At 34.6% G+C, this 21,030-nt stretch overlaps 1 protein-coding gene across 2 annotated transcripts in view; it reads left to right on the forward strand.

Moving 5' to 3' along the window:
• side-VII (sidestep VII) overlaps positions 1-21,030 on the forward strand; it is a 296,254-nt gene that overhangs the window by 24,236 nt on the left and 250,988 nt on the right. Inside the window, exon 1 of one of the 2 annotated variants that reach the window (XM_053757665.2) lies at positions 16,484-16,613. The exons of the other annotated variant lie outside the window; for it this stretch is intronic. The gene's annotated coding sequence lies outside the window, so the exon portion shown is untranslated. Of the gene's footprint in view, positions 1-16,483; positions 16,614-21,030 lie in introns of those variants that run through there. 2 annotated transcript variants of the gene reach the window in all.

Consider the following 21,030-nt stretch of genomic DNA (forward strand, 5'->3'; position numbering starts at 1 on the left):
TTTTGTTTGCAATAGGTAATTACTATTAATTATTAATAATTTCTTAAGTAGTTTGGTAGAGTGATATTGTATTTTCTGAGTGTTTACTAGAATTACATGAATGTTAGGTTTTATTTTGAAGAAGTGTGAAATACAACAGATGTGCACAAAAGTATGAAATTAGATAAAAAAATAGATAGATTTCATTCAGTTATCCCGGTTCCTTAGCCAGCCGACGACGTCAAGCCAGCATTTTTTGGTTTTGCCCCTTCTGCCAAGGCCAGACGGGAGCAGCATAGTCAGGCATTACACAGTAGGTAGAATTACTTCACAAAATTATATAATTTAGCCCACAAATTCACGCCAGATAAAGATAAAGGGAACTATATCGCAAACGATCTCGAGCCCATTGTCTGTGATGCATAACAATACAGGTGGACAATGTGCGTACAGCCTTAGTAATCTATGGTACAGCCCAGCACTTCCTTTGTTTAAGGTCAGGGCCAAAATAGGTTAACGCTTCCTTGAACGAAAATTGACCTAAATTCTCTGATTTAATCTTTTGGGCACATACTGGCCGAAAAAGACGAGGAATTTAGCCCATTGGTGGTCAAAGCAAATTCAGATTCAGAGTTATACAATAGTTTCGAAAAATAAGTTTGATTTCTGCGGGGTTGCCAACAGGCTATATTCGACAGAGATTTGTGGAAAAAGGAATGGTTGTTGAGTGTCGGAGACCAGGGTCTACTTTACTGCTTTTTCGTCTCCACTTCGCACGGTCGTCGGCATCCCTAGTTGTCAGACCATTGAATGGCGACATTAAGCAGCATTTTTTTTGCCATTTTCTGCCCTTTGTGCCCGGCTCAGGCGGGAGCGGATTAGTCATATATATGGATGTATTGTTATTATAATTAATTCTTTTTAATATCATGTCTACATTGCTAATAAAGTCAGGTGCGACACTTTTCGCAATTTTCTAGAAATTCGCCAATTGGCTGATATTGAAACAGGCTTGCATATTGTTTGCGAATTGTAATTAGAATATCGATTCCATGCGCCTCTTTGGAAAAGCGTGCGCAATTTTTGACGCTAATAAAAAATTGCATAACAGTAAATTCCCCAAGCTTTTGTATAAGTATGGCAGCAAATATATCATGTAAATCATTACATAATATGAAACATGCGTGCTTAGATCTTCAAAACTACGCAATGGAATTTGATGCGGATTTTAAATGCGGATATTGATTTTTCTTAATTTTAATCTAATTTGTATTTTAAATTGCAATGCCCGACAGGCTTTACAGTGTACCTAGATTTTATAATCTAGGTGACTAAGGTACTGAATTAACTTACTGTACATTGTAAAAAGCAATAAATAATTTGAATTTAATTGAATTAAATAGACAGAGTGATACAAAAGGATTGTTTATATTGCCCGTGCAAAGCCGGGGCGGGTCGCTAGTTTTACTATAATTGTAACAAATGTCTATTTATTCATGGCAGTCTTGTGTTAAACCAAATTTAATTTCAATAATTTGTGGACAGGTATTGACAATAAAGTTACATACATTTTTTTTAAAATCTGTTGGCCTTCTTTAAGTTTTCGATCTATATAGATAGACACAATATAAATTCCTCACTCAGCAATTATTCAACAACTATAAGTAGATATTAATTAATTCTTCAGCTACAAATCAATGGATTAGCGTCATCATCAGAATAGCTGACGTTTAAAAGTGCGCCCACTTTGCAAATGGGTCTATTGCTTCAGGCTAGCAAATATTTTCACTCGCCATGCCCTGCGAAATAATTAACATTTCGATAAATATTCACTCAATTACTTGGTGTTTTTATTTGAATAACTTTGCCCAAGTGACCTGCTAGTTTCAATACCATCAATGCTTGGAAGTGGCTCAGAAGGATGACTGCCACAAAAGACATTACGTTTAGGTATATACTTTTAAATCCAATTTAAATCCACCAAACATTAAATCCACTATGAATTGTATCATTTTGCCTAACAATGAGGAAGCTAGGCTATCTTTTACTTGTTCTTTTTACTTCTATTTTTTTACTTTTGTACGTAAATTGACTTTCTGGGACTCCACTGCATATATTAATTTGAACACGTGTACCAAAATTAATCTAAAACAAAGAAACAGATACCGAATCATGAATAATGCATGTTTTGTTAGAAAAAATATCTCGTTCAACCGTTAGGTAGTAAGCGGCGTTTTACCGTAATTATTCTGAAACACTTCCTGTTTGCCTGCCCTTTAATGGGAATTCGATATTTGTGCATAAATCTTTAAATTTATTTTTAGATATTCGCCGTTATGAAATGCCCGTAGTTGGTAGCTTTCAGAGAAATTATTACACAATATGAAATTCCAAATAATAGTGAATATTACACATAGCCAACACAGTGGCGGGTCGAGGACAAATTATGCACACCGCTTAATTATTTTTAAAAAATGCTTACGATAGTAGCTACTTTATAAAGCACAATTGGCTATTAGACTTTTTGACCAATTTCCAAGGGAATCGCGTACTTTCGGTACCTTTGTTAATCCAAGGTAAGTCCACGTAACCAGTGTGAAGAAGTAATAAACATACTTACAAATTTTCGCCTTTATAATATTAGTGAGAGTGGGATATAGGATTTCAATGATTCAGTGACCTGTTTTCGGACGCAATTTGACACAAAACAGATGCTACCACGCATGATGAATCACGGTCAGATATGTAGGCGGAGACAGGGGCGCCAGCTAATACAATTAGGACAGTCGATTGTCACATTAATGCTCAGTATCATCTGTCCTGATGTATTAGAGAGAGAAAAAGAGCGAGATTTTTTACTTGATTTTATTTCTAGAAAAATGGGGCGCTGGAACATATCTCCTGTGCTTTTTCTTGTATTCTATTTTCTAAAACTCTTGTCAAGTAATGTTGAAACTTTGTTTTGATATAATCTTTTTTTTATCCGCGACAAATAAAATAAGACAAAATACTAGAATAAAATCTCACATAAAAAATCATATAAGAAAAAAAAAAAAAAACATTTTACCACATAAGGTACAGCCAGTATTGGTAAAAAACCTCTTGAATATATAAAAATAGAAAATACCTAGATGTCAATATGTCCATTCCACATTTTTCAAATTGCTCAAAGGCGCTATCGAATCAAAATCGAACGGGTGAAATTGCATGCCAATTTTTTAACTGTGATTGGGTTAGGATAAAAAAATCTAATAATTCTTTGATCCAATCTCGTGGAGTTTTTTTTTCTAGGTCGTCCAATCAGTTTGACAGGTCTATTAAGATAGTTGTAGTGCAGTTCAGTGCAGGATATAGGGACGACATTGATTGACAGAAATCTAGATAGCACATGGGCGTATCTAGAATTCTATATCTTATTTCTCATATATATATATATTTTAATCAGCTCTCGGATCACAATCATAACCTGTTTTAATATACTTTTTAACTATGTACATTATGTACTTTTATAATATTATTAGAAAAAAAAATGTATAATGGTGGGCTTACCATTATACACTTCTGGCATGATAGGGACCAACACTGTTCAAATGAGTTTCTTCTTCTCAGCAGTGATCGTTCCGAAATGCCAGTAGTTTGTAGCTTGTGAGAAATAACTATTTAATATAAAATTGACGTGAAAAAGTGCATGTGAATGTCTAATTTCTGAATAAATGATTTGAATTTGAATTTGCAAGTTTGGATTTTTTGTTATAGAAATTTGAGTGGACAAGTCCCACTTAACCTTTCACTTTCTATTGTAAAATGTCAAATCTTGTAAAGAGTACAAACCAGATAAAACTGGTTTATGAAATAACAAATTTGAAGAAAAGTCGTAGTACTTACTTACAACACCACAAAGTCAATTTTCAATTATATTAAGTTCGCTCTGCGATTTCTAGTTGTATTGAAGTCATGACGTGACCCGTTTTCTGTTAAGTCTGAAATTTATTGCGCAACACTCCAAACGACTTTGTACTTTAAGGAGCAAGTTTTCACTGATTTTCGTTAAAAATCGTTTAACATGTACCCCATTGTAAACCGACGTAGGTGTTTTATTTTTTATTGGCTCGATATTTATTTTTCTGAATTGTTTATTTTTCTCTCTCAGAATTCTATTATAAAATTTTGATAAGTGCCCGATTTGTTTTAGGTATGAATTACAAGATTGAAGTGGTTACTCAGCGCCAAATATTAGAAAACTTTGAGCACTCTTTGAGAGAAATGAAGTATTAATTTTAATATAGAACTTTGTAATCTATAAATTACAAAGTTTTTGCAAAAAATACTTTTTTAAGACTTCTTATTATTGTACAACACGTAGCATAAAGATAAAAGAGAATCTTATTCATAAAAAAGTTAAAGCGCACTTTAAGCTAAAGTGTGTTTTATCGTTGTGTGTCAATGTCAAATATTGCAAAGTGAGATATTTACATATTATAGCTTAAAGCTTCTTTAACTTTTTTTTATGAATAAAAGGGAAAATATTATAGATAAATTATAGACACAATCAACAAAAGAGGATATAAAAACATTTTTTTGGGAGTATGTAATCGCCATCGATATTTATAATGCAAAATAAACAGCGCCTTTATCCCACATAAAAGGAACTATTAGTTTTCCATTATGAATTTGACGTTGTGGATACGATTAAATACTCGCAAAAGTTCGAGCTAACATCTAATCGTGGTCGACATCTACTGGGGACAGACGTACGTCCGGATCAGCCACAGACCCGGACCAAGATGTCGGATGACTTCGTTAATTATCCGGGTTATATTTCATGTAAAGAACATTTTGTTAACAAACTTTTCATATTACCTATAGTGAATATAAATGGAGTTTTGATGGAAATATTAATTTGTTTTTAATTTAGAGTCTAGACATCATTATTTGCCAGTAATTTAGAATAGAAAATTAAACAAAATTCGTATATAGAACACTAGCTTTTGCCCACAACTTCGTATGTGAGTAAAAATCCGTTTCCCGTGGGAATTTCAGGAAATCTCTTCTTACACTGTCTTAGGAACCTTTCTACGCTCAGTAGTGTGTTGTCTGTCAGTCAGTCAGCGAGTTACTCAGTAACGCAAGAGTTTTATGTATATAGATTGTTGTTATCTATATTAGCTTTTTAGTTTGCGAGGTGGCTGGTCATTTCCCTTAGCTAATTAATAATCATTTTGTCCAAGAGTAGGCCTCTCCCAAATCTCTGTATTCTATGACCGCCCTTGACTAATTACGTTGATGCACCCTTAAATAAGGGCTCCCAAACATTTTCTGTTCGGGGCTCATTTATTTAAAACTAGCTTATGCCCGCGGCTTCGCCCGCGCTTGCGCTATTAAAATATTTAAAACGTTTTTAACTTGAGAGAAAGTTCGATCGAAATAAATAATAAATAAATAAATATATTAGGACAAATCACACAGATTGAGCTAGCCCCAAAGTAAGTTCGAGACTTGTGTTATGGGATACTAACTCAACGATACTATATTTTATAACAAATACATATATAGATAAACATCCAAGACCCGGGCCAATCAGAAAAAGATCATTTTCCATCATGACCCGACCGGGGATCGAACCCGGGACCTCTCGGTTCAGTGGCTAGAACCTTACCACTGCGCCACCGAGGTCGTCCCTTTCCCTGTTTATCAGAACAATAAATATGTTTTTATCTTCTTATTCACTCCAGTAATGCGTCTTTTTCGCGGACTTTTCTCATTCCGTTTCGGGCAAGCTCTCGCTGATTCGCCTCCCGTACGCCTTTATTATGGTTTCGTACATTAAAAGCGAATAATAAAAAGGTTAGTAATGAAGTAGTAATTTTATATTTAGTTTCTTACTTGTAAGTTTTATATTTACAATGGTATGTGTACATAAATGAATAAATTGTTGAGCCCTTAATTTATATTTAAAAATTGGTAAGCCCTTCTGGCATAATAGGGACCAACACTGTTTGAATGAGTTTCTTTCGGCATTTCTTCTCAGCAGTGGTCGTTCCGAAATGCTAGTAGTTTGTAGCTTTGGTAAACATCATTTAATTTAGAATAAAAGTGCCTGTGAAGGCCTAATTTTTGAATAAATGATTTGATTTTGATTTGATTTTGATTTTGATAAATAAAATATTACCCTTTTTAAATCGTTCATTAATTCATTCAAACTTTTTAAAATTACAGTATTGATATCGATTCGTATTCTTCTTATTAGTATTCCTGACATAGCTGAGAGTCGTGGTGAATGAAACACACACAACAAGTTTCTTGGCACTATTGATGGGGTGGTTTGCAATTGCCTTCTCCATTTCACTCACAAATTAATAATCAACCAGTGTGCGTGCAGGTTTCCTCACGATGTTTTCCTTCACTGGAAGTAAGTGGTGGTTGATAAAAACTACTACACAGCTTAGTATACAAATTCATGTGGCACGAGTAGGATTCGAACATGGGACCTTTCGATTCATAAGCGTCTTAACCATTGCACCACCACCGCTTCAACAGAATAAAATATCGATATAGATAAAAAATTTAATTTTCATAAAATTTTCCCAGCAGTTATTTATCAGAACAACCAATCATGTGAAAACTAATTGCTTTGCTGTTTCATATTTATGAAATACAAAAATAGATTCAAATAATCAACTTGCAACTGACTAGATATACAAATAACACATTTTATTCTCAATAATAAATGACCGCCGCACAAATAGGCTTATTCCTGTTTGACCCCTCAAACTGGTCCATTGTCCCTCGTTCTTCTTGCAGTGCCTCTCCTTTACTGGACGTTAGTCGTCAGCTTTGCAAACTCTTCTCTGTTCAACGTCAAGCGAAACATCTCTTGATTCAACTCTGTTGACTTCTATTTTTAACACCCGACGCAAAAAGAGGGTTATATGTTTGACAGGTAAGTGTGTCTGTCTGTGTACGTGGCACCGTAGCACATCCACGGGAACCTATCTGGATGCGGTTTTTTTTATTTGATAGCCAATTTCTATGCGTTGGTTCTTAGATATGTTTTATAAAAATCGATTCCGCCGTTCAAAAGTTGTAGCGAAATCAATATTGAAAGTCGGGGGTTTTAAAAACTTGTTTTAAAAACAAATTAAAAACTTGTCTTCAGGGGGCTTACCATCATCTCTTAACGCGATCCACTTTACGACCTAAACCGAACTGCATTGCAAATTCGTACCATCGACTTAATTTTTTGTATGAATGCGATTCATTTTAGGTGCCTAAATTGAACTGAGTTGCATTGGAATCGTTCTGTAAAAGTTGATGGTAGGCCTGCTGATGTCACCAAGGAAAAAGCGCGTAAATTATGTGATATTTAGAGATGCCAAAGGCCGTGAGAAGTAGAGAAGACAAAGTTAGAGAGTGGCCTCTGGGATCCTGCGCTATATGGCTGCGAAACATTTGAGAATGCGCTCAGTTCAGATTGAATAAATAAGGTGTCATTTTCAAAGGGTCAAAAGGGATAACCCCACAAAAACATGACATTCGGTGTATCGAAAATAAATCCTGTTTTGTATCACAGTGGATCCGTTTCGCGGATTTTACGTGCCGTTAAATAAACAGCGGGAATATAGTTATAGCATAGTTTTTTAGTGATTGGATTTTTTTATGGTAGAAATAAAAAGTAGGCTGTGGGAATCACAGTGTTTGGAATAAAACTACAATAGAAATGACTTTTTTTTTTAAAGAAAATGCTACTTGGGCCTTTTTTGTTATTCCTGATTTCGTTATATCCATAGAAAGTTGAATCGAAATACGCTCGGATGATTTATATAAAGGTGTTATAAATATAAAAAAAAAAATAAATAAAAAAGCTTTATTTCATTAGCCAAATGTGTTTTAACAACATAAGTGTGAGGGCTGCCTATTAGGCAAAAATGCCTGTGCCAGGCAGACCTGCTCCTTCTTAATATACGGTACATAAACACATTACAGACTAAGAGATAAAAATAGCAAGAATATGTTACATTTAATTTTAAACAGACTTTACGTTAAAGCGTCATATTCCGTTTGCGCGTCACAAATGTACTTATATAAAAAGTTTAATAATGGTCACTGTTGGACTTGGTTGAATGGACAATGTTTCAAGTGTTAAAGTTTAACCACACGCCCTATGTGTGTGTTTTCATGATGTGATTATACGAAAATTCAATGTGTGTGAGCGTGTGATAGACTTCTACGCGGCTTTTGGCTGACAGGGACAAAATGATGTGTACAAAATAATATAAATGCACTTCTGTTCGGTTTGTTATTGTGGATTCTATGTCGGTAACAGATTCAATAATCCTTTGGTTTCATCGACGTCTGTTATAAGAGTACTTGCTATTGGTGTGCGATTTCTTAAGCTGTTTCACAATAAAAACTTTTTATATGGTGTTGCTATATATTTTTAATATTACCAAGCAGGTAGACAGGCATGCGGACCCCTCAGTGTGTAGTGTGTGCGATTACTTGCCAGTAGATGTCGGTAGGCCTTTAGGTGACTTGACTCAAATCTGACACCAGTGTTAGCAATAACACATGTGAAAGAAGAATTAACCTCTTTGTCAAATATGGTTAGAGTTGGCTTTGTTGTGGTTAGTGAATAGATTTAGTTTGTGCAAATCGAGCTGCTGAAAATCTTTGCTTAAGCAAATCCAAGTATTCCAAGGGGCGGCTAGTTAAGTTTATAAATATCTTAGCAGGGATAGTAAGCAAAATATCTAATTTATTCTCGCAGAGGACTGCAGGGCCGGTCGACCTGCGGGTCGCGCTGAATTTTTAAAGGTCCGCACCGACCAAATTGAAAAGGAACTATTCTGCATAAATTCGACCGAGCGAAACGAGATTTCAACATCTTAGGGTTCCGTATTTTGCTGAGACGTACGCACATTTTTAGTACTAGAGAATATTTTTTGACGCGTGGTTGCGCTCTAGAATAGCACCACCGTGATATCACACAAAACGATACAAAATCTAGGAAAACATTGCATTCCCAAGTAGGGTTTACGTCAGAAAGGTGGGTGGTAAATTCCCAGACAAAACTTCAAAATGTTAGGTTGTTTTTTTACCTTGACGTCAGGCTTTGTAGCATCACAGCCCCGAACCCAACCGCATTGGGCAATAGCCTCCCTTCCTTTTCCCACCGATTTTTTAATTACATAATCCATTTAATAAATAAAATTTATAAAAAAATAATAATCCGAATAAGAGTTAAACAAAGTAATAAGATAAATTTTGTACTGAACCATCGAAAAATATTTCGACACATTTCTAATTAATTTCAAACACAGCGGAGCACCCGGCGACAAGTGCGACTCAATCTTGGTCATTCTTTTCAAAAACAAAACTTCCCATTGTGTTACGGCTGGAAATTTCCCCAAAACAAATTGAGGGTACTTTGACAAATTGCCTGATTGTAATTGGTGCTCATTAAGAAAGTTGGGTCAGGTTAATAAGTCAGCAATGTGGACCTTCGCCTTAATTGGGAATGCACACAAAGACCGTTAATTTACAAGTGTTTAGGGCCCATTCACATTGGAGCAGGACGGTGTTCGGTGGCTGTACCGCTGCGGCTGCGCGGGTATTACATACGAGTACAATCCGTCAATTTTCTTGAGGAAGGAATCATTTCCAAAATCGATCATTCATAAAATTTACATTATCCCTTTACAGATTAATTATTTTAAAGTAAGAAAGTAAAATTCATTCTTGTCTTTGTTAAAATTTGAAAGTTTTTTCATTCTATGTGTCACTTGCATTATGAATTTTGCATGGAATCAGCAGGCACTCGAAGTACTTACTAAATTTATTATGAATCACATATAACACTATATACAATTTATCTTAAAAATAATGTTTAATTACATGTTTTTTGCTAATCACATCATCATGGGAATAATCATTATGATAACATATATATTAAAAAATATATATTATACATTTGTAACGTGTAATCTATGTCTAAACTAACAGAGTAACTAATTAAAATTATCTAAAACTATGTTTGTTTTAATTCGTTTACGTGTATTTGTTTATCATAATATTATTTAACATAAATTCAGAGCAAGGGATATTTTGTTGTCTATGTTTAATAGAAATTCGTCAAATATAATATATTTTGCAATGTGCCATATAATTTTATTTTCTTTTACTACAATAAGACATGTTAAAAGTGTTCGTGTGGTAATTATAATTTTGAAATCGTTCCGTGTCTCACTCTCGCATCTTCGTGGAATCTGAACAAAATGAATATCAACATACAATTTACTAGCTGCGCCCCGGGGCTTCGCTCCCGTGGGAAAAAATCAAGAAAATTAGTATAATCCGTGAAGAGTTAAGACTCTAATATAAATAAACAAAGTATTTTAGTATTTATAATACTAGTTATGATATACTAATTATGATTAGCAAGTTATGATAATCACTAGATTGATTTTAAAATTATTTATTCTAAAAACAAAACAAAAACGCAAAGTCCGCAAAAACGCAAATTTTATCTAAAAGACTACGGAGCGCGTGTCAAAGTTAACGTCAAAGTTGACTGGTGCAACCTACACTAAGTCCACAGCTGGCTGAATTTTCCACAACTGAAGACCCGGGTTTTTGAGCTATAGGGCGGGGCTTTAACGCTCAGATCGCAGTTTTTATAAGATTATATTTTCCTTATTTACCGGTTATAGCTTCTTATTATAGTTAAGACATAATTTAGGTTGAAATATATTAAATATAACATTTCTAGGTAATTAAATGGTGAGAAATGTATAGAAATACTGAAGTCGGTTTTTGCTAGCTGGGCCGACGGGCTACGCGCATGCGTACTTGGGTATCTCTGGGTGTGCCGCAAGTGATACGTGGGAGCAGAAGCGTTGAGAGCCTAGGCTGGAGGAAACTATAAATGCCATCTCTTTCATTTTGCTTATACAAGGAAGAGACGCGCGTATAAGAAATACACTAGAAAAATACATAGTGTTAATATATCTTCGTGTCCCTCGTCGTGTCCCCGAATTTAAAACGCCTATTTTGCCGGAAAATTGTATGGAAAATTTGTATCTCATTTTGATACGCTAGGTCGCTTTGTTTAGTTTCCTTTATCATTGATTTCCACCAACTACATATACCCTTATTAACAATTCAATGATGATTTATGTCAGTTATTTAATTAATAAATAATTCTTTATTTAAGACCAAATCCATAGTGTTCTTGACTATGTTAGTAGCTTTTTAAACGAAATTAAATACCTATATATTATCGGAAAATATCGCGAAGAAATCTGTAATATATATAGTTCCTGATTTATCAGCTAGGACTAAAATTGAGGCCACAATGGGCACACACAATGGCAAACCACTTCATCAATATTATCCAGAAAATTGTGTTTATGTTACATTCCACCAAATGGCCATGAGGAACATGACTTAACTAACCATAATTTTTTGTTATCTTGATTTTAATGTACTAAACTAAATATTTTTTAGTTATCTCGATTTTAACACTACGTCGTGTTAAGATTTCATATTTCCTATGCCTTGGACCACAGGCCAAGGGTGGTTGAACCGTAAGAACTACGAGGGCGAGCGAGAGGGCTGATCTTCTGTCGCGTACAAAATTACGCTAGTGTTAATTGTTGCTCTGTAGCTAACAACTAGATACAGCTGTTGTGCACTTTGATTAGTAGTTAGAGCTAAATCGTTAGTCTCAAAACAATACATAGTACCTATGAATACTTGAACTTGAATCACTGGGGTTCAATGCTGTTGGTAATCTATACATACATCTATACATCTATACATTTTTACATCTATACATACATATAATAAAACTGTAAGCGCACTATGTACATAAGAGATGTTAAAGAAAAACAATATGGTAGTCTTTATGGGACTAATAGAAGCATTTTTTAATATAGCTCTGTGACTGACTACTACAGTCAGGGCGTGTGGATCGAAAGGTCCCAGGTTCGAATCCTATTCGTGCCACATGAGTTTGTATACTAATCTGACTCAAGTATAATAGTTTCATCAACCGCCACTTGATTTCGGTGAATTTCGTGAGGAAACATGCACGCACACTTGATTATTAATTTGTGAGTGAAATGGAGAAGGCAATGGCAAACCACTCCATTAATAGTGTCAAGAAAGTTGTTGTGTGTGTTTCATGTGTGTAATAATGACCAAGACCCTCAGCCATGAGGAATATTCTACTAATATCGTAAATGCGAAAAATTTTGGGGATATGTGTGTGTATTTTTGTTACTCTTTTACGCAAACTTCTACTAAACAGACTGTTATGAAATTTGGTACACAGGTGGAATATAACCTGATTCCTGAGCATTCAATCCTTAGTTACCAAACAGATACTTGTGTAAATTGAAGGCTCCACCGTAACTCAACAAAATAGTATTTCATAGTACACATAATCGGCGAACTCAAACAGATGCCGACAGAAATTAACGTACATTACGAACTTTATACGGAAGTGCTTGCGATTGTTGCAAGTTTTTTTTTGTCTGAAAGGATTTTAATAAAATCTCTGTCGTAACATTTTTTTTATTCGGCAAAATGGACGGAGGTGACAAAATAAATATTTTATTGAATGATAACAACACGAAATTGTATGATGTATGCCAGGCCATTCCTGGAATCGGTGCGGCCTCTTTTACTGATATATTGCTTTTAAAATAAAATGAGTGAGCTGATGCTTTTTGAAATTCTTGGAAATTAAATTAAACTCGAATGCAAGATAGTACAAAAGTTGTGGATCATGTGTATCTTTGGCAAAAATCAGTAAATATCGGAAACGAAAATAATTCTCTTTTTTACATTTTGAAATTTAAAAAGGATTTACAAATACATAAAAGGCACTTATGGATATAAGTAGTGGGGTTAGAACCCAAGTCACTGAAGGTCGAGGCTCCATCGAGAGGAAACTCCTCACAATGCGGGCCGTTTCCAAGAGTATCGCCTTCTGGATCTCACACAAAATCCAAGCGAGAGACTCTCTAGATGATGGTCGAGACACTTCGCTATAAGTCTGTTTGTACTCACGACTCTCTACCTCATCTAAGCGTTTTCCTGGTTTCTTCCTCAGCCGGTGAGCGTCTGAGCTCACAGTCTACTTTCTAACTTTTTCGTCTCCACTTCGCGCGGTCGTCGGCATCCCTAGTTGTCAGACCAGATTGGCACGCATATAATCCATGACGACATCAAGCCAGCATTTCTTGGGTTTGCCCCGTCTGCCGCGGCCAGGCGGGAGTGGCATGTCCATACATTTTGTTCCCTATGTAATTGGCGACTCACGACTATCGGGACAATAATCGTTGAGTCAACATTCTACATTATTATTGTTATTATTTAATAATTAAAATAATTTTCTAAGCAGTACAGAAGTAACTAATTAAAATAATTAAACAATTTGCAGTAATTTGTACAGTGGCTTAGCTTTAATCGTCTTAATTCAACAAGTTTATCCAAAGCTTAGCAAACACATAGTGGCTTCTGTTACCATTACAATAAGGCATGAATTTGAAGAACAAAGAGTAAGTAGCGGCCAAAACGCTGTTTGCTTAGCCATAAGTGGCTGGATGTAGGTTAATATGTAATATCAAATATTTTCCTTTTTGATATCTGTTTTCGTTACTCTAGTAGTTCAGTGTCTTGCGTCACTGGAAACATCTTGTTTTTAGCGATGAGTTTACGACGGGGCATTAACGTTTTAGTCCGGGCGTGAACCACTCCGTTTAACACTTAGTTTTGATAGGTAAAAGAAAATGTGGTCGTTCGCTGTTTATTTAATTTTTTTTGCTCAGGATTACAACAAGATTATACATGATTGATAATATAGATATATGATGTATATGCGACTACTGTCGATAGATTGATATAAAGGTAATGTCAGATGCCTTTAGGCGACTTGAATAAAATTTGACACCAGCAATAGCACAGTCTAAAAGAAATGAAATAATGTTTGATTTCTTTTCAACAAAATTGTCTATTCTCCAACTAGTCAAATCAAATACTTTTCTAATGTCAAAAACAAAATTTTACATGGAGCTTGTATGACAGTAATGTACTGTGACGTCACGGATTTTGAAAAGCATTTCTTATCTACTTTAACAATTCTCTTCATAGTCGTATTCCTCATCGCTGAGGGTCATTACGTGGAATGAAATACACACATCAACTTTCTTGGCATTTTTAATGGAGTGGTTTGCCATTGCCTTCTCCATTTCACACACAAGTTAACCAACCAATCAACCAGTGTGCAGGTTTCCTCACGATGTTTTCTTTCACCGGAAACTTTAACGATACTGAACTTTAAAATAGTAAATCTCGTAATTAATAAAACTGATCAATTAAAGTGACATTTCAATATCATGTTTGATTATTTAAATACCTTCATACAATTTATTGTTTACCCAGTCGAATTGTCACTTCAACAAAGTACCGTAAGATTGTTAACATGTAAGAAAAAGAAGAAACTATTACAGCATTAGTACTATACAGGGTTACAGGTATCTAACGCATAACCTTCCAAAGGCTCATAAGGTACATAGAGATTAACATCTTTTGTTCTACGACTACGACGTCTATACGTAATAAATACAAAAATTTACCTTTTTTTTGGTTTTAATGTCGTTTCTATAAAACTTTATTTCTATGTTCGATTCCGCTACATAGTGCCACTGTATTGTCTCGTGTTGCTTGGCTATTACATAGAGTTAAGATGTGTAGAATCGCAAATTAGATTGTATTTTTTTATATGATTTTTTCATGAAATGATAAGAAAAGAACGAGTCACGAAAATTCGTAGAATAAAAGATGCTTGTTTTGATGTACCCAAATACTCTTTAGGAGGTTTTGCGTTTGATACCAGTAACAATGTATATTAGTAGATTTATATTCGGTTAAACTGGAGTTTCAAATGAAACATAACCAGAAAAAAATACCAAAGGAACTCATTAAAAACTATGGTCATTTCTACACCCGTTGCAAACCACACCTACAGGGCAGGCACAAAGCTTCTCAAACACCAGTTAAATGTGCAATTTAACTAAAACGGTTTAACTTTCCGTCGAGATCGCTAACTAACGGTTAATCGTAACTTGTAAGCCATTAAGATAGGTCTGTTTTAACGCAATTAAGGGAATTGTCTCAAGTAGTTACGCACATTAAATATGTGTATGTGTTTTTATTTGTTTATATGCTTTGTCTTATATACAAAGGACCAGGACCAGGACCCACCACTAGTGGCTGGTCCTGGCTTTGCTCGGGTGAAACCATAATAGTAACTTATATACATAAACCTTTCTCACGAATCATTGTATCTATTGCTAAAAACCGTACAAAATCCGTCGGGTAGTTTTTGTTTTTATCACGTTCATACAAACAGAAGCGACAGAGAGACTTTTTTATTATATACAAGAATAATAAATTTATTTCAATAAATTCGGAATTCGGGCGGGAATCGAACCCAAGTCCTGGCCAATGCCAGCGAACCAGTGTGCCATTGAGCTCAATAATATAATATAATATAAAATATGTACTTACAAGCTGGTGTCCGCGGCTCCGCTCGCGGCAAAACGTAGCCTATGACACTCTCCAGCTTCCTACTATCTCCACATCAAGAAACACCTCAATCCATTGCTTCATTTCGACGTGAATGACGGATAAACAAACACATTTTCACATGTATAATATTAGTATGGATATGTTATATAAATTGTTGCGTACCTTTATTTTTTTATTAATTTAATATTAGGTTTAAATCGTCTCTTAAATTTTATTTAATATTTTCATGAAAATTTCAGTTTAAAATTAAAATTTTGCTGCGTTAATATTTTTTTCCAAACATTAATCTTGAGATTGTGTACACAGAGCACACAATAGCAAGCTCTGTAATCTCAATGGTAATCTGTAACTCAAAAAATGTGATAACCACGCAATACTGATTGCTTCATCACAATACCTTATTGTTATGGCGTAACAAGAGCTCAAATTATATAAAGCTAGCAGCCAGTCCAGGCTTCAAATTCAAAATTGTTAATTCAACTTTGGATGATATACATCACTTGTTGACGTCAAAAATTTAGTTAAAACGAAGCCTACTCTCGATATCCAAAGCGCAGCCTTTTCTCATAAAGACGTCAATTTACAAATATGCCTTTATAAAGAAAAACATAAAGAATCTTCAAAAATTAAAAAAGGTCTTCACAAAAAATCATCTTCGTTCGAGTAACATTAAATAGATTTTCCTAAATTTTTCACAGGAATCACACACTATTGGTGAAAACTCGGACAAAAATCCGTGCGTTAGTTTTCGAATTTACCAAGTTCATACAGACAGCCATACGCGACAGGGGGATATCTTTGTATAATATGTGTAATGGAAAATAAAAAATAAAACGGGCGAATATTTGGTGTTTTCCGGGGACGGGCGCGGGCGCGGGCGGGGCGGGTCTACGGCAGTCTACGAGCGCGCGTAGCCGCCTACGGACGCTACGACCGCGGCTACGAGCCTGTACGAACCGCGTTTCTGTGCTTATTTTGTGCTTGTGCAAAGATAGTGTTGTGCTGTGCTCAACTGTGTTTGTGACATAAATTAAAAGGTAATATTACGTGATTACATTGTGATTTCTACAATTTTTGGCGGTATCCAGTAAGTCTTTCATTATATTTCGTATCATCTTCCTTTGCGTGGAAATTGGGTAGTTTTCGTGTGGGATTGCTCTCCGCAAATGTATAAATAAGGTTATGTGTAAAGTTTTTTTTAGATGGACAAGGTTTATTTGATATGTGACTGAATAGGGTCCTATATTTATATTAGGTTTGGAGACGAAAATATGCCATTTCGGTGTTATATATTTCATATAAATATTCATTTTCAGCACACATTGCTCAACACATTAAAAAAGCTTAAAGTATGTGTTTAAAACACATAATAGTGTTTTCTGTATATATATATATATGTGTATCAACGTATCTCCCGAACTGAAAAACTAATATAACGTAGATTTCCTTTGATATATTGATGTAGCACACCAGTAGTTTTTTTTAAAGTCACTTTTGGCAAAAAAATAATTGTGATAAAAATTACGCCAAATTGCCTCCTATCTGGTTCATATCTTCATGGTTATCAAATAGATATAAATATGACATTGAGACATAGGAAAAATATTAATAAACTAATGTTTAGTGTTAAGAAAACTCCAGGCTTCTGCATTGGGAACGCGCGCCAAAAGAAACTTTACCTACCTATACATTAAAATATTTTTTTTTCTTTATTACACTTTATTAAATTTCAAATATGGAACACGCCGCCTCGTGTTGTGCTGCGATATTATTTATTATTTTTAAAGACACTGGCAATTTATACTACAATGACAATAGGACTTTTTTGTAAATTGTATTTTTTTCTCTTAATTATTATGCCAAAAATTATTCGAGGCCGAATTCAGTTCTATTTTTAAATTTCACTTCCCCGAGAGGGAAGAAATTTCAATGAGTTTTTCTCAACCGAGATTAGGATATAGAATAGGATTTCGTATGGATTCGACCCGTTATTTAGATTAAACGTATAATTCAAAATATTTTAATTCAAATAATCTAATTTGTTTTGTTCGAAATAACAGATAGCAATTAACATTTTTGATAAGCAAAAGGGTATTCCTTTTTCTTCAGGATTTATCCATAAAAGTCGTACAGGCGCTGCTACTAAAATATAAATTACGCAAAAGATTAATATCCAAGTCGGATGAGGAAATAACACCACATATTTTAAGTCGGTTTATGCGCCGCGTTGCCTTTCATAGGCTTTATGTGCGTACAGGGGAACATTAACAGCTCACAGCCTAAAGTAATAACTGGAAATATGTTTAATTTTATGTACTTTTTAGCAAATTCTCTTTTTATATATATATATATATATATTAATCTATACTATTATTATAAAGAGGTAAGCGTTTTTTGAGTTTGTGACTTTGTATGTTTGAGGCGGGTGGGTAATCTTCGAAACTACAGAACCGATTTCAAAAATTCTTCCATCATTAGAAAGGTAAATTTTCCCAAATTGCTATAGGCTATATTTTATCTCACAATTACCACGGGAGCGAAGAAAAAATAACAATCAAACTAATACAGAAAAGTGATATCAAAACATTTAACGCTGATACCGAAGTAGGTACTGAAATCCAAATAAAAAGACTTGTAGAAAAATGTATGGTAATATTTTTACAGCTATTGTTTGCGTGACGGTGATCGTAAAGTGCCTAATCTGCGGGTGCCAGCCGTCAAATTATTTTATTAACGCACTCTACCATGTTAAACACGATTCTTACCAGTCGGGAATCACTTATCCATACTAATATTATAAAGAGAAATAATTTGTATTTTTGTTTTTTTTTTGTTTGTTTGTAATGAATAAACTCAAAAACTACTGGGCCGATTTTGATGAAATTTGGCATAGAGATGGACGAAACCTTCTGAAGTGACATAGGCTACTTTTTATTACGGTTTTATTCGACCGAAGCCGGGATGGGCAGCTAGTTCACAACTTATAACCTCATTAAACACAATTTATATGAATCATAAAAGCTTGTCGCGAGGTTTGCGTAAATACCTATAAGTATTTTACTCAAATAATTAGATACTAGTTTATTTACACAGGTAAAATTTTTTTTTCTACTTTTTGGAGCATTTAAATAAAAGTTTTTCTTAAAAAAGTTTTTTTTCTTTTAATTAATTTCTAGTTCTAATAGTTAAGATTCTAACTCAACAAATTCAATATTTTTTAAAGACATCACAAATAAAATGTCTAGCACAAAACCTTATTGTGGCGGTCGGAGTAAAATAAGGCTTTAGCAGTAGCGTCAGAAAAATAGGCAGCAATATCCAAGCTCGAAGTAGACAGGTGAAACTCCGTTACTGGGGCAGCCTGACAACTTATGAATATGGAATAAGCTGTTTGTCTGCACCCGTTTGCGATGCTTTTACGCGACTGGCTTTAAGAGGTGGGTTATGTTTTGGGTGTTTATTATGTTAGACTAAATGCGCTCCGGGGCTTCGCTCCCTTGGGAATTTCGAGATAAAAAGTGTTATGTGTTAATCCAGGCAGATTTTGCGTGAAAGAGTAACAAATATACATACAGACATCAGTCCTCACAAACGTTCGCATTAATAATATTAGCAGGATTATACTTTTGTATTATCACAACCTCGGTGACGACCTCGGTGGCGCAGTGGTAAAGTTCTTGCCACTAAACCGAAAGGTCCCGGGTTCGAACCTCGGTCGGGTCATGATGGATAATGATCTTTTTCTGATTGGCCCGGGTCTTGGACGTTTATCTATCTATATATATATATATTTGTTCTAAAATATAGTATCGTTGAGTTAGTATCCCATAACACAAGTCTCGAACTTACTTTGGGGCTAGCTCAAACTGTGTGATTTGTCCTTATATATATATAATTTAACGTGGCAAATTAAAATATGAATATATGTACTTTTAGATTTTATAATTGTATTTGGTGTTGTGTTTAGAAGAAAATATCGACGTAAATGGTATCACAATACTTCAATATAAACACGCAGTGTACATCGCATCTTATATATGGAAATACACAATGAAAAAGAGGAAATGACGCCAGCCTTCTGGGAACTTTATTATTTAGTGTCGAATTTTTTATTTAAACTAATTTATTATTTTAGTTTTTAATTTTAACAAATAGCTTAAGTGTGTATGTATAGATAATTTTGATATTTGATAATGTACTAGATAAATAATTTAAGTACTTATATTAACATGTTATTTTTTCTTCTACAGTCTAGGTCAATACACAACGTAAATATCATATGAATTCTACAGTCTAGGTACAACGTAACGTAACGTAAATATCATATGAAGTGCCAGAAACTAAAACTCTCGTGCCCCAATACATTATCGTGTCTGGTTAAAAGTATTCGTACTTGGCTTTAGAGGCCTCTCCTCCTCCCCGTAGGATAGACAGGATTATGGATATCAGTCTACAGATGAATATTTTATACACAAATGTGATTTTGCGCTACTCCGTGATATTCAGCGCGTCTCCGTCTAAGAATACTTTTGTAGCCGTAATGTTTTATGCCCACTTTATGCCCAAGGGAATTGGTGCTCTTTGACGACACAGGAATTTATTTTAGTGGCAACTGGGCGTATATCTTTCAAGGTTGGTGGTTAGGTTTGATGATATTGGGCTATGTGTTAGGTTTAATGATTAGCCTATATGATCTTAGGCTGTCAGTAAACAGATATATAGAAAGATAGTGAAAATGTTATGGTCATCTTTACCCTTATATAAATTATTGTATGTATATGTTATGTACATACTTATTATATATAGGGTTACTGGTATCTAACGCATAACCTTCCAATGGCGCATAAGGTACATAGAGACCAACATCTTTTGTTCTATGACTTTTGTCTAAACGTAATAAATACAATACAAAAATTTCCTTTTTTTAGTTCTAAATGTCATTTCTGTAAAACGTTAACTCTATTTTCGATTTCGCTACATAACGCCACTGTACTGTCTCGTGTTGCTTGGCTATTACATAGAGTTAAGATATGTAGAATCGCAAATTAGATTGTATTTTTTTATATGAAAAAAAAAACTGAATCACGAGATGTCGTAGAATTAAAGTTCCTTGTTTTGATGTACCCAAGTAGTCTTTGGGATGCTATGAAGAGAGTTTCTCAACAAAGGAGCTCAACATAACATTTTTTGGTCACAAAACCCACCGCTGTCTTAGGTAAAAACAACTACATCAAATACAGAGGCGAGAGCTGAAAATGTAGGTAGGTAGTTGGCCTAAATCTGTTTTACCAACTTTGCAGCTGCACTGTTTTGTTTTCAAACTGAAACTTATGTTTTCGGTGTTAACTAACGTTTGTTCCCAACTACGGGATTCTGTTTTTTGTAAAGGATTGTTTTAATTAGTTGATGCAAGCGAATGATGCGGTGGTGGGGCTTATGATCGAAAGGTCCCAG

The sequence above is a fragment of the Plodia interpunctella genome, chromosome 17 (genome assembly GCF_027563975.2).
Source record: "Plodia interpunctella isolate USDA-ARS_2022_Savannah chromosome 17, ilPloInte3.2, whole genome shotgun sequence".
NCBI lineage: Eukaryota > Metazoa > Arthropoda > Insecta > Lepidoptera > Pyralidae > Plodia > Plodia interpunctella.